Raw genomic sequence first — 15,586 nt, 5'->3', positions numbered from 1 at the left:
AGAACTATTTAGTAGTGCCAAGCCAAGCTGTAATTTTCAAGCCATCTGTATCCAGGCAGTTACATACCTGTAACAATTCATCACAATTGTGTCCAATTCAACAACTGTACATATAATGAGAAAAGCAGTAAATGTGTTGTTCATATTGAACAATCCAACTCACTGGGGCTGAGAAATTTATTTATTTTGTAGATTCCTGGTTCATATGCCCTCATCTGATTCTCATAAATCTGCTTAAGTCTCTTGAGCTTGTGAAACATCATTTAGACCAATTAGATGAAGTGGAATCAAAAGAAGTGTTCCATGGCTGAGACAAGATACATGGAATAAATGTACCAGTAGATTGCACAACAATAAAATGCCAAATAGACTATTTCATTCTAGACATTAAATCCTTGCTGCTCACCTGGATCCTCCACTTCAGTCCTTAACTCAGAAGCTGATTAGGAGAATATGGTAATTCAGGAAATTAAGTAACACATGCAGACTAGATTCACAGCAGGCATTTCTTCCAATACAGCAACTGGCACAGCTGGTTTCCAAGTGCAAGTGGTGCCACAGCACTAGGTCTTCCACTTCAAAATCACTCCCCAGTACATCAGGTATTTCATGTACCCCAGTCTTGAAGGAGATGTGGGGGGAGAAGAATTCTTGCACGCAATGTATTTTTCCAGTTGGCTATTCAAGTTCATGACAAATTGCTGAAAAAGATGGCTGTTTAAAATCATACCTTTTTACAAATTATTCCTCTTATTAACGGAAAAGATTTAGGTACAGCTTAATATGTTTATGTTGACCTCTGGTTTGGACCTTGAATACTTAGAAGTTGCTCAAAATACAAGTTGTAAAACTTCTGAGGATAAATAAACAGGTTAATACAGAAGATTTGCTCTATGGGTGTTTATAATAAGCTTGAGTCCATGTCAAGTGTGAAGTACATGTCTAGTTCAGAAAGCCGTTCATGTAACAAATAGAAGTGTTTTCTCCCAAAGAAACAACCCCTTTCAAATGTTATTAAACATTCCTCAACTTACACAATATCCCAGTCAGCCCCAGAGAATGGAGGATTTAATGAACAATTCTGTGCAGAAATTTTTATATAAACTTCTCAATATGTGTGTGTACTGAGCTGAGCTGTATGAACTGAACTGATAGTTGCTTCATTTTCCCCAGAAAAGAATAAGGGCAGCTACACCGCACAGGTCTCCAGCTCTGACACGGGTCCTTGATGTCTAGGGGCACAGGAAAACTGTGGCCACAGAGTCAGATCAAAGAAGAGGAACGGAAGAGGAGCTGCAGGCTTCTGAAACCCAGAGGAGAGAAGCAGTCTCACCCTAGTACTATGATATCACCTTTCTTCTTCATACACCCTGAGAATAAAGACAGCTGCAGGAATATCTAGATCTAGAAAGCCATGTGGGCTCGTGTGCCACGCTGCTTGGATGAAAGCAGTCGTGGAAGACTCAGAGAAATTCCAGAGTACCTAGAGAATTTTAAAACTAAAACACAGATGTAACTTTTGAAATTAGATATACACAAGCTTTAGCAAGAACAACAGAGCATTTTGAGTAGTCAGTTTAGGTGGAGCAGCTTTTCAGTTCCATCTTTCCTCATACCAGATCCTGAGAGATGAGTGCTGGATTACAGCCACTGGAAAACAAGCAGCTGAGGTGGTCCAAATTTTCCTCCTGAAACAGCATAGCTCGTAGACCTTCCCTAGACCTTAGCTCTAACTAAACACAATAGAAACCTCATTATTAAATGTGGTAATTAGAGTTACTACATACCATTCACATTTCAGTATCTGACCCTAAGGAAAAACAGAACCTAGGGTAGAGTAAGAGTAAGATTAACTCTTTTTAAGTTTTACTACATAGAAACACACAGATGTTGAGGAAAACTGAAGATTTTCAGCACTAGGATCTTAAAGAAAGCAATAGTTAGTGGTAGATGAGGGTTGTAAAATTGATACCACTGAATCAATGACAATATTTCTGGACATTTCCATAGGAAGAGTGTAAGATCCCTACACTTGTTTTACTAGTTGTTGCTTAAGGTTAAAGACTGGAGAACTATTTCCAGCTTTAATCATGATATTTACCTATACTCTACATGAGAACCCTTTAAAAAGTTGTGCTTAGCAGGCTTCAAATCATTCCATGAAATCACATAAATTATCTTAATTTATGTTTCCTCAATCCTTTTTTTTACCTAGGTATATTCAGGTTCTGACTATCTGGAACTAACTCCTAGTGATTTTTATCGCTATCTTTACCAAACATTAATTGTAGCAGAGATTTATGAATGGAAATTAGGGATTTTTTTCTTTGTGTAAAATGTCTTCATAAGCATATATGGGGGAAGTCAGAAAATGTAAGTGATTTCCCTTCACTCCTTCTTTTCTTAACTTTAAAAAATGTGACTGAAAACATTAATTATCATAGTAGTGGTCTCTGCTATTATACAAAGTTAAAACAGAATATAGTCAGATTATTTGCAACATGGGTATTGTCACAAAATATCATCTACCCACAAAAGTCTTATGACAGAACCAGGGCTTCAGTCTCAGCACTGATTTTCATGCTTTTTTTTTTTTAATCTAAAGAGATGAACAGTCAAAAATACAGCACACGGATAATTGGTTCAAAAATCACAAGGCATTTGTTGCTGAGAGTTAGGTAATATTTGTGACGACATTTTATTTGGAGATGGGGTATTTTTTAAGAAGGAAATGAGAGAAAAGAGATTTGTAGATAAACTACATTTCATCTGAGAACTGGAAAAAATTATGGAAAAACCTTATGCCTGGTTTCATTTTTGGACCTTCGATAATTTCTAACTACAAATCAATAGGTTTTGTAAAGAATGTGAAATCAAAGACACAAGAAATTTTACTAAATGTCTGTAAAAAAAAGAACATTGAAAAATGGAAATAGATTATTTAGGATCCACACAAATTGAGGGTAATTTAAACTGGTTTTTTGACCAGTTTCTGTTCCCAAGAATATCCAAAAGCATTGTGAAGGTTTGCTATGCCTTTGCTGTATGATATATAGCCAAAGATAATCCTTTTCTCAAAGAGCTGATTTAAGAAAAACCTCACTGTTTAGTGCCCAGAATAGACAAAGAGGAGTTGAATGGGCTGGAAAGGAAGAAAAGTGATAATTCTTACAAATATAATAAGAAACAGGAATATCTATATGTGGCCTGAAAAATTATGTGGAGTAAAGTAGAAGATATCAGCAAAGACAGAGTGGTGTTAACCACAAGCATTTGGAGAAATGACAAGGAAGAGTTTTCCCAAACTGCCATTTCTCAGATGGAGCAGAGACCAGTTGAGCTCTTGCTCAGAAGAGGCCTGACCATGACCAGTTACTAGATTGACCATGCATGGTCTCTTGCCATGTAAAATGAGCTGAGCTAGCTGAAAAGGAGGTTGTTAGGGCACGAGGCATTATCCTGCTAAGCTTGTAGCCTTATAATATACTTTTATCAAGTTTACCCTCTACAGATCACTGGATATTTACTCCTTGATTCAGTCTTCTACAGACAGAGACTTCAAATTTTCTTTATGACATAAAGAACTGAATACTCCAGCTCAAGAAATGCAGCCTTAGCTGTCAGCATGTCTGAGGTATGCAGGTGCCATAAAGAAGCCAAGTGAGCCCCAGAGAGAGGTGAGGAATGAAGACAATAGGAGCCATGAAGAGAAAGGATACCAGCAGAAAACTTTTTTAGCTCTGCTTATAGATTCTCTTTAGAAGGAAAAGAACTGTTATTACTATATAATGGATTAGACTATTTTTCTTTAAATAGAGTTTCCAGTGAGGGCTTTTAAAGACTCCTGGGTTTCAGGCATCACACCTATGTGGTATCACACTTTAATATATTGGTACATTTGAAAAGGCACAATGGGCTGTGCTCTGAAGGGTGCTCTGCCCCTTCAGTTAGACCTACAATAATGAAGTAATTAGTGTGATTTTCTTATGTGTGTTATTGTTTAGGCAGTTGGCACGTGGAGCAATTTTGTAGAGGGAAAATGTTTTATCTGGCGCAGCTCTTAATATAAAGCATGAAGTCAGCACAAAGCATAACTTTTCTTATAAGCTGATGAGAAAAAAAGATACATTTAGGTTTTTAATCAGGCAATATCAAGGCAAGTAAAGTGCAGTTTTACTCCATCTCACATGACAGCCTTTGAATTCAGAAGCTGTGTATTTAGATAATGAGGCATATCAGCAATTGTGACCAAGCCTTGCTAGCTGGAACTTCATACAGATATAACTGTGCCACAAAGGTATGCTCTAATTATGCTAATCATGATGCCTTGGCATTCACTCAGAGGAGTCACTCTGCATTCATCGGGAGCAAGAAAAGTGTCAGAACAGCATGCTGCTACTTGGCTACTTCCTTAATAGCCCACCAGCTCCTGTCAAAGGCTGAGTGTCCTGTTCCCATGCAGTTTGTCTAATCTTAGGAGTTCTACAATTATTTTGTCACTGTGATGGCTGAAGGGTGGTCTGCAAAATGCCTGGTGTTTTTCTAATTGTGGGTGGTATTTGGCAGTCTCTAGAATGCTAGAATACAATATTGTATTGTTTTTAAGATTTTAAAGGAAGAAGTAAAAAGTTATCAATTTAATGGTGAAAGGACAAAACCCAGAAAACATTGTGATCCTCTGTATATGAAAACAGCTGAAACTGGTTGTCTGCTATATAGCTGTGGAAAGCATGCTTATAAATATTCATAAGCCTACTAAAGTCTCGGTAGTGAAATACACTTTCACCTGTCACAAAAGAATGAATTTCCTTAAAAAAATTGACCATGATATTAAATAGCAAATTGCATCTGTTGCAGAATTCTCCAGCATGGTATCTCTAAAGGATAGGAATACATCTTATATTTTCTGGAAAAAATAGATTAAAAACATAAAAAAATGTAGTGATTCTCCAATGTTTCAATAGATATTTTTACAGCAAAAGACACTTTAAATGCCTGACTTAGAGTGCTGCATACCTGTTCTCTGGAATAAAGGTCTTTTCAACATGTTTCAAACAGTAATCACTTTTCTATAAAATCATATTCAGTTAAATCAATCATACTTACAGAAATCCTAGAGCTATCAGCATTTCACCTTGTCCTTACATCAGCAAGTATAAATCTGAAATGTTTGTAAATCAGTGTGATAAGTCTGTTTTAACACAAGGTTTACAGTGAATGCAAAAAGCATGGTAAATTGAGTATTCCAACAGAATTCTGATCTAAAACTAAAATTACATATCAGGGAAAGGAAAACTTATGAAACTAAATATGATTTTCCCTCAATTTAGTGACTCTGTGAGATTAAAAAATCACAGAATCACAGAAACTCTAGGTTAGAAAAGCCCCCAGGATCATCAGGTCCAACCATTCCTATCAACCACTAAACCATGCCCCTCAGCACCTCATCCATTCATCTCTTAAACACCTCCAGGAATGGTGACACAACCACCACCCTGGGCAGCTTGTGCCAGTGCCCAGTGACCCTTTCTGTGAAGAATTTTTTTACTAATGTCCAGCCTGAACCTCCCCTGGTGGAGCTTGAGGCAATTACCCCTTGCCCTGTCCCCTGTCATTTGGGAGAAGAGGCCAGCACCGTCCTCACCACAACCTCCTTTCAGGTAGTTGTAGAGAGCAACAATGTCTCCCCTCAGCCTCCTCTTCTCCAGCCTAAACAACCCCAGTTCCCACAGCCACTCCTCATAAGATTTGTTCTCCAGCCCCTTCACCAGCTTTGTTGCTCTTCTCTGGACTCGCTCCAGAGCCTCAACATCCTTCTTGTGGTGAGGGGACCAGAACTGAACACAGGATTCAAGGAGCGGTCTCATCAGTGCTGAGTACAGAGGGAGAATAACCTCCTTGGACCTGCTGGTCACACCGTTTCTGATCCAAGCCAAGATGCCATTGGCCTTCTTGGCCACCTGGGCACACTGCTGGCTCATGTTCAGTCACTGTCAAAAAACACCCCCAGGTCCCTCTCCTCCAGGCAGCTTTCTAGCCAGACTTCCCCTAGTCTGTAGCACTGCACAGGGTTGTTGTGCTCCAGGTGCAGGACCCGGCATTTGGCCTTGTTAAACCTCATCCCATTGGACTCAGCCCAGTGGTCCAGCCTGTTCAGATCCCTTTGGAGCCTCCCTACCCTCCGGCAGATTCACATTTCCACCCTGCTTAGTGTCATCCACAAACTTGCTAAGGGAGCACTCAATGCCTTCATCCAGGTCATTGATAAAGACATTGAACAGGGCTGGACCCAGCACTGAGCCCTGGGGACACCATTTGTCACTGGCTTCCAGCTGGATTTCACTCCATTTCCCACCACTCTCTGGGGCTGGCCATCCAACCCGTTTTCCACCCAGGAGAGTGTGCGCCTGTCCAGGCCAGAGGCTGACAGTTTCCAAAGCAGAATGCTGTGAGAAACTGTGTCAAAGGCTTTACTGAAGTCCAGGAAGATACATCCACAGCCTTTCCCTCATCCAGCACCCGAGTCAGTTTGCCATAGGAGGCGATCAGGTTAGTTTGGCAAGACCTGCCTTTTGTGAACGCATGTTGACTGGGCCTGATCACCCAGTTCTCTTGCATGTGCTTTATGATAGCACTCAAGATCACCTGCTCCATGACTTTCCCTGGCACTGAGGTCAGACTGACAGGCCTGTAGTTCCCTGGATCCTCCCTGCGACCCTTCTTGTAGATGGGCACAACATCAGCCAGCCTCCAGTCCAGTGGAACTTCCCCAGTCATCCAGGACTGCAGGAAGATGATAGAAAGGGGTTTGGAAAGCGCATCCACCAGCTCCCTCAATACCCTTGGATGAACCCTGTCCAACTCCATAGATTTGTGAATGTCTAGCTGGGCAAGCAAGTCTCTTTTCTCGTGTTAACTGCAGAAAGCACAGGAAAAAGCTCTTTGGCCCTTTCAAAATACCTTACTCAACACAAAATTCATATCATATTCTCTGTACCCAGCTGAATTCTCCTATTTAAGCTTTACAACATTATGAAAAAAATTAGAAAATTGTGTCTGTATTTCTCTCTAAAACCAAAGGTTTCATTATTTACCTAGAAAATAATTCATTTTTGGCCCAAAAGACGATATTATACTTTTTTTTTTATGTTTAGAGAAGTCGACTCTCAAGATAAATACTAAGAACTCAGTAGAAAAATATGTTAATCCTCTACTTATTCATCTGTACAAGAGATTTAAATGGAAATTTAATATCCATATTGCTAGATTCTGAACAGGAGCCAAACTAATTCTATAAAAGTGCTCTGTCTACGTACCGACTATTGTAAGCATGCAGAGATTCAATCCTATTTACTTTATTCTCATTTGATAGCATCCTGCTCTTTTTTCATTGTTTTTTTCGCAAGCATCAAACAGGAAAAAAACGAGCATTCAGCAGTTTGAGCAATTTAGTCAATATTTATTCAAATACCAGTGGTATTTCTGTAAGTGTATTTTAGAGAATTCAGTTTTCCGTCATTTGCTAGCCTCTTATCTGATTATGAATTTTCGGTGTAGGAGGCAACCCCCAGTCAAATCAACTCTTTTTTAATATTTCAGAGTTTCCTTTACTGTTAACTTAATGAGAGATCTACAATGGCATTTTTGTTGACCACAGATAGTATGGCATGTAATAGATAAAAATGTAAATATAACATCATATATTACTGATTTAACTACTCTTAAATGTTTTTTTTAGTCTAGAGAAAAAAAGCAAGCAGGAATTAGTTTGGGGTTTTTTTCTTTCCGTATTACATTGAAAGAGTTATAATACAGTAATTCTTGTATTACATCAAATTTTAATACCACTAAACTCAAGCAGTTATAGCATCATCCAAGCAACCCTCAAATTATGTTAATATTGCCTTAGAACTTTTGTCACCCTCCTTGACTTGTCACAAAGGTGCAAAGAACACAAGCTTTGAACTCTGCCATTATTGATACAGTCTGTACTTGTTGTACTGTTTGCTTGAGGTTCATGACTAGTACAAAAAAAATTCCAAATACATGTCTTGAGTTTGAATAGAAGAATCATACATTTAAAATCAGGAAAAAAAGAAATATAACTCAAAGGTTAAAGGTGTATACAAAATGTACACAACTTGGATCATTGATAAATCTATGCCAAGCAGTTCCACTGACCAAGGAAAATAGTGTCAAAGTCTCTAGAAGGCAGCAGGAAGGTGACAACACTAGATGCAGGGCTGGTAGCTGTATTTAGAATTATTTTTCTCTTTTTAATCCACTCTCTTGGTAAGGTTTTTCATGAAAACCATGATCCTACAGCCACCACCGCACTGGACTGCAGCTGGGTCAGGGCAGCCCGCAATATCAATACAGGTTGGGAGGTGAAGGGATTGAGAGCAGCCCTGTCAAAAAGGACTTGGGGTGGATGAAAAGCTCAATATGACCCAGGTAAGGCACACTCACGGCCCAGAAAAGCCAACAAAATCCTGGGCTGCATAAAAAGAAATGTGACCAGTAGGTTGAGGGAGGTGATTCTACCACTCTACTCCATTCTGATGAGACCACACTTGGCATACTCTGTCCAGCTCTGGAGTCCTCAGCACAGGAATGACATGGACCCATTGGAGTGAATCTAGATGATGCATAGAGTCAACAGTGTAGATTCATTCTATAAGGAACTAAGGGATGCCTCCAAGTCATGAGATCTTGTCCTCATGAGGGATTTCAATTTGCCTGATATCAGCTCGGGCTTAATACAGCTGATACAAACAGGTCCAGAAGGTTCCTAAACTATCTGGTTGATAACTTCATGGTACAGGTGCTGGAACCAACCAGAAAAGATAACTTCTTCAGTTTTTTGTTTGTTAACAAAGAGAGTCTAATGGGTGAAGTGACAATTGGTGACTGCCTTAGCCACAAAGTGTCCACAAAACTGTCAAGTTTAAATCCATGGTAATAGGAGGAAAACCAATAACAAGACCTCAGCTGTGGGTATGAGGAAAGCAGACTTCAAGGTGCTCAGGGAACTCCTTAGTAAGGTCCCCTGGGAAAAGATTTTGAAGGTGCTGAAGCCCATTGATGCTGGTAACTTTTTCAGTACCATCTCTTAAGAGCACAGGACCAGGCGATCACAAAATGCCAGAAGACAAGCTAGCAGGGTAGAAGGCCAGCTGGGCTGAGCAGGAGTCTTTCACTGAAACAAAGGCATAAAAGCAAGGTGTATGGCCGGTGGAAACAAGGACAGTTGAGATGAAAGATCTACAGAGATGCTGTTCATCACTGTGCGGCAGAAATTTGTGAGACCAAGGCTCAGTTAGAGTGGAAGTTGGCCAGAATTAAAAAGGACAATAAAAAGACCTTTTTAAAATATGTTAATAACAAAAAGCAGGCCAGAAATAACTTTGGCCTATTACTTGATGAGCGTGAACACTTCATAAAAAGGGATATAAACAAAGCAGAAACATTTAATGCTTTTTTTGCCTCATTCTTCAACACCGGTGATGGGCTCTGGAAACTCCAGAGTCCTGGGCTAGAGGACCATGACTGTGAAAGCAATAACCACACAATCCACTCCAGACTTGCATAAGATTTTCTGCTCCAGCTGGATACCTAAAAGTCAGTGAGGCCTGGAGGCTCATCTGAGGATACTTAAAGAATTGGTTGATATCATAGTGAGAACTCTCCCAATGATTTTTCAATGCTCTTGGAAATCTGGAGAAGTATCAGTAAACACACCACATTGAAGAGTTGTTTTCCATATTATTTTCCAAATCTTGGCAGAATTCTGCAGTTAGCTTGTCATCAGGCTATAATATTTATGAATTACTGTCTCTATATCATCCTGCACTCACACTTTGCAGTATTATTTTTGCAAAGCTGTTTCCCATGACTGGTTAAGGAATATAAACATAAAGTTTACACTGCTTTTGTCTGCTACTTCAAGTTTATGGCAAATATGTACATGCATCACAAACTTAGCTATGGCCCTATTTAGGAAGAAGTCAAATAAATAGAATTCTATTTATTATATATAGTTATATATAATTATAGTATTTAATAGACAAAATAAATATAACCCACTATCAGATAAGATTGTTTCCAATATAGCTTTATATGCATTTTTGACAGCCTATGGATAAAACTTTGAAATAAAACTTCATATTGCATTATTGCCCAACTTTTAAAACTGTTTTTCCATCTTCTTCTACAAATGTGGCATATACATAGTAGGATTTCTGTCCATGAGGCCACTCTTCACCAAACCGCTAGCTAAAAAATGTGATCTACCACCATGACCTCATAATGCTGAGAAAGCAACCAAGGAAAACTGTAGCATGTGTCACACAAAACTCATTCTATCTATATCCTAACATGGATAAATGTTTGTGGACTGAATATGTAATCTGAAATGGTTGCCTTTTTATTATTAAAGCAACCAGAAGCTCATATGCGTTCATTTATGTTAATGGTTCAGAGTAGAAGTGTTTGGAGGAACATGGAGAGATGCACAGGTCTGCACATTCCAGCAGAGGTGTGAGAGCACAGGCAGCGCAAGTTCCACAAAACCTTCTTCCAAGAACATCCTGTTAGTGCTTCCTGCCTTAAACTGTTTAAATGAGTAAGGAAAGAAGAACAGAAGTATGAGCTGGTATATCCAACTTAAAAAAAAATGAGCTTAAGTGTGTTTTAGTTATACTAAAAGAAGTAGTTTCAGTGTATTTACTTTTTAATTTTACTTAGAATCATAGAATCATAGAATAACCAGGTTGGAAGAGACCCACCGGATCATCGAGTCCAACCATTCCTATCAAACACTAAACCATGCCCTTTAGCACCTCGTCCACCTGTGCCTTAAACACCTCCAGGGGAGGTGACTCAACCACCTCCCTGGGCAGCTTGTGCCAGTGACCAATGACCCTTTCTGTGAAAAATTTTTTCCTAATGTCCAGCCTTAATCTCCCCTGGCGGAGCTTGAGGCCATTCTCTCTTGTCCTGTCCCCTGTCACTTGGGAGAAGAGGCCAGCACCCTCCTCTCCACAACCTCCTTTCAGGTAGTTGTAGAGAGCAATGAGGTCTCCCCTCAGTCTCCTCTTCTCCAGGCTAAACAACCCCAGCTCTCTCAGCCGCTCCTTGTAAGACGTGTTCTCCAGCCCCCTCACCAGCTTTGTTGCTCTTCTCTGGACTCGCTCCAGAGCCTCAACATCCTTCTTGTGGTGAGGGGACCAGAACTGAACACAGGATTCGAGGAGCGGTCTCACCAGTGCCGAGTACAAAGGGAGAATAACCTCCCTGGACCTGCTGGTCACACCGTTTCTGATACAAGCGAAGATGCCATTGGCCTTCTTGGCCACCTGGGCACACTTAACCTAGTGTTAACTCAAAATTATGGGAGAAAAGACAATCTTCTGTGCATTGTCTGCAAACATTTTATTCATAATCCTATAAAAAATTCCCTTTTGTATCTGGCCTTTCAATTTCTAAGTCAAATAGTTATGTTAAAACATCCCAGCAGTTTACATATTACGAACATCGGCAAATATTGTTCTAGTAATAAATGAGACTGAATCTAGTTATCTTGTGAGGAGAAAAATTGAGAATAGATCTTGTTGAGTAAGTGTCCTCCAGACCATCTCAGTGTGAGTGTTTTTTTGAAGGCAGTGTTCAAAACCTCTGCAGACTAGAAAGTAAGCCTTTCTCTCACTCTCTCACTTCTCAATGACAATTAATTATTATTCCTGTGACATTCATTGGGTTGACACTCAACAGCTTTCTGTAGAAGCCAACTGGTGATTGACATGAAAGCTGTTGCAAGTCCAACTCAGTATCTTTCACCTACAGATTTCAGATTATCAACTAGAATTAATGCTTAGTTATTTTTCAAGTGATGTTGTTTGAAAAAATATGAGCATTTCTGTGTGCAGTAGAATTTGGTTTTACTCTGCTGAAAATGAAGCAAAAATAAAACCAGACAAGATCAATCTGCCTTGGTAGCTTGAAACTACCATGCCACTAATGCCCCACATTTTGAGTGTCTGACAGCAGCTTTGCTGCTCTTAGCAACGCCGGTTCAGATCGTGGTTCCCATAACATAGGTGTGCGAATCAGAACAAGTGCTATAAACTTGATTTATTAAAAACCAATTTTAAAGAGAGTTTTCCTACCCCAAAATTCAGGCATGACTATGCTGGTTCTGATTTAATTTAATGGACTATAACTAAATTGAAAGCAATTTTTAGCAAACTCAGCTCCATGCTGTTACATATAGATGCTTGTCTCAGCCAGCAGTGCTTGCTCCCTCCTCATCATTTGGAAATGGAAGCCCCAGATTCCAAATCCCTCTTGGTTCTTAATGCAGATTCATTTAGGAGACTTTCCCTGGGGCATGGTTAAAATTCCCCTTCTATTTGAACAATGAAAAACACTTCCTCTATTTAATAAATGCAGATTTATTTTTACCTGCAGGTACCACTTACAACTTTGGAAATATATCAGACTTTCTAGGCTTTTATCACCACATTAAGAACAATGTCTCTAATTATAATTACAGGTTAATAGACAGATAAATTTTCTGAAGTCCTATGATGCTTTCAAGGTTCAATGGATTGCAAAAACACCCTTTGTCTGCAGAGTCAAAGAATCTCAGTAGACATCTGTGCAGAGTATCACAGTGGGTACAGCCAGGACCAGACTGGCCATGTTCATACCACTTATTCTGATGGTGGGCTGATCTCTGGCTTAATGACTGTCCCCCTACTCTTCACAACTATCTATTGACATGACATGCAATTCAGTTCAGCAACTTTGCATCCTGAACTCAAGAGACCTTTATATAACTTAAGGTACATTTCAGACCAGCACCATCTTTTATTGAGGAGAGCTGTATAGTCAGATTTCATCAACCCAAGAACCATTCCTGCAGGACTTCAAAGTTACAGTGCCCATGTATGCTCCTGACTTGTACTAGCAATACTGGTTAAGGGACGCACAGGCAACCACACTTCAAGGCAACTTATACCTCTCTGAGAAAATATTTGGGGCTTGGGAAACCAGTCAGTCTCTAGCTAGAAGATAAGCAGCAGCTATGACCAATAGTTTCTTGACAACATCTCCCTCACTAGACCAGCTCACACTAATGTGTTTCTAAATGTCCTCTACCATTACGCTGAGCTTTACCCAGCCTAAGGGGTCTGCAGATGACTGGTGCTGGATTACTGGTATACATAAATCCACTATAGGTCACAGGCTTAGCTGCCTGCCTCTGGAGCATTTTGATTCCCCCCACTCAATACAATAAGGTTTCTGTCTCTTTTTGTCTCCCTGTTTTCAAATTGCTAAAATGGGCACATCAAATAATTGAATTGTATAATATTTACACACACAAATATTCCTATTTGGAGCAAGTTCTTTTGTGCTCATACATGACACTACACTGAATGTATAATTTAGCACTTATTTTCAGAACAAATAACCTGGAAAAATTGCATGCACAATTGATAGTAATTTGAGTGTGCAACCTAAGGTTGGAGGCTATTAACATATTCATTCTATCTAAGCTTTGTGCACAAATTTAAACTATGCTGTCTTTTAATAATGATTGTACCATGCAGCAGAAATGGAGTGAACATCAGACTAGTGCAGGTACAACTCAGAATGAAATGCAGGGAGAAATCATATTGAAATGCAAAGATAATTATTTAAATTCACCAGACAACGATGTCACTAGGATTTGAAAATATTTTATGGAAAACAGATTTTATTATGATAAGTAGAACATTATTTCATAATTCTGCAAAATGTCTAATGGATTTGTATCAATTTTTTAATAAAAATTAAGTTGTTAATTGGAGAACTGCAGTATCTTCAGTTTCCTCTGTTAACAGTTAAGTGCAAGTTTACATTCACCAAGTATGCAGCAAATTTGGGACCCTCTTAATAGTGAAGTATATAGTATTCATCAAAATATGCATATAGGTCTTCTTCAGGACTGTCAGTGACTTAAGAGCTAAATTGTCATCCAGAAAGAAAAATCATAATTGCTTTTTCTTTGTACAAGAAATCATTACTACAGAAATATAAATACAGAGATTCTGATATAAAGTGGGCATACATGCACAGAATGAGAAAAGACGCCTCTCATATGGAAGAGGATTCCTCAGACAGCCACCCGTGTCTTGCAAGGGCAATGACATTGTACAATTTTCTTAACTACTTCCTATGAAATAAAGAGGACATAGCAAGAGAATATACATATGCAAAAACAAGTATATTAACACAAACTGTTCTCTGAATGCTGACAAAAGGATGTATATAAATCCATAAAATTTTAAACAAATCATTGACAAATCAAGGAAACTGTTGAAAGTGTAAATTCACCATGATCTACAGTTATCTATTTAATAGTACAGTTTTGCAGAGTATGTCTTTCAGCATTGATGCATTACATAAGAGGATTTGACAAGGTTACAATTTGTGTTACTAATGGAAATTCTTTTCAAGAATTAACCTTTAGGCTATAAAGAATGACAGATATTCAAATATTCTCAAATGAGTATTTGACTTGAAAATTTCTATTCATTTTTGCTCCCCAACAGAACTTCCATCCTGCATTGCAGTGTGTCATACACACAATTGAATTCTTAACAGCTGCCATTCAAGAGAGCTGCAAAGGACCATTTGAAAGTAATATTTTGCTCTGTGTGACATCTCATTTTTTTCTCCTCAGAAATCATAATTTTTTTACACACCTAGTAGTCTTCCTAACAGGAAACCAGCTCAGCCTGTCATTTTGATTGGGGAGGAACCTTGTTTTCCAGGTCACTGGCTTGAATTCTGGAGACAAGATATTCATGAGGGACCTGTGTGGGGAATTTACATCTCAGTGCAGAGTTTTCCTCTCCATTTGTCAGCATGCCAGGTCAGTGAGTTGCTCTCTTGTCAGAGGGAAGATAATGGCTGCTGCATTGCCTCCTGCTTATTACACACTCAATGAATCTGACCTTCATGTGAGACCCCCAAAGCATTCTGATTTTTGGCTTTCCTCATCCTAACTCAAGCCGCTTTTCCCATGAACCTACAATCTGTGACTTTGGGTAAGACTTCTTTTTTTGCCTGTAGCAACCATATCTTAATACAGAAATGCTAATGCTACACATTCCTTTATTTCACAAAAGAATACTATGCCTCCATTTATTGTTATTCCTTTGGAGAGACACAGTGTTACTACAGTCAAAACTATAGAATACTTTTATTATTTGTTAACACTAGCAGCCTCCTTTAAACACTATTATATTGTTATTAGAATCATTATTTGTACCACCATCTATTTTTCTGAACACTTCTACAGTTTAAAAAAGATAATAGTGCATGCTTTTATTCTGAGCTCCTGAATTTAGAAAAAAAACCACCCTACATACTGATTAGTATAAATCTGTCACCTTCCTATAAATTGTTATGCTATCATACACTAAGTGCTTCTCATGTTAAGTATACAAAAAATCAGTGGCTACAAGCTGGAATATTGAGCTTTGACTTTATTAAGGCCTGATGTGACACATATTAAAGTCAACAACCACAAGACTGC

The sequence above is a fragment of the Phaenicophaeus curvirostris genome, chromosome Z (genome assembly GCF_032191515.1).
Source record: "Phaenicophaeus curvirostris isolate KB17595 chromosome Z, BPBGC_Pcur_1.0, whole genome shotgun sequence".
NCBI lineage: Eukaryota > Metazoa > Chordata > Aves > Cuculiformes > Cuculidae > Phaenicophaeus > Phaenicophaeus curvirostris.
The sequence above is the reverse complement of the archived record's forward strand: the minus strand, read 5'-3'. Positions refer to the sequence as shown.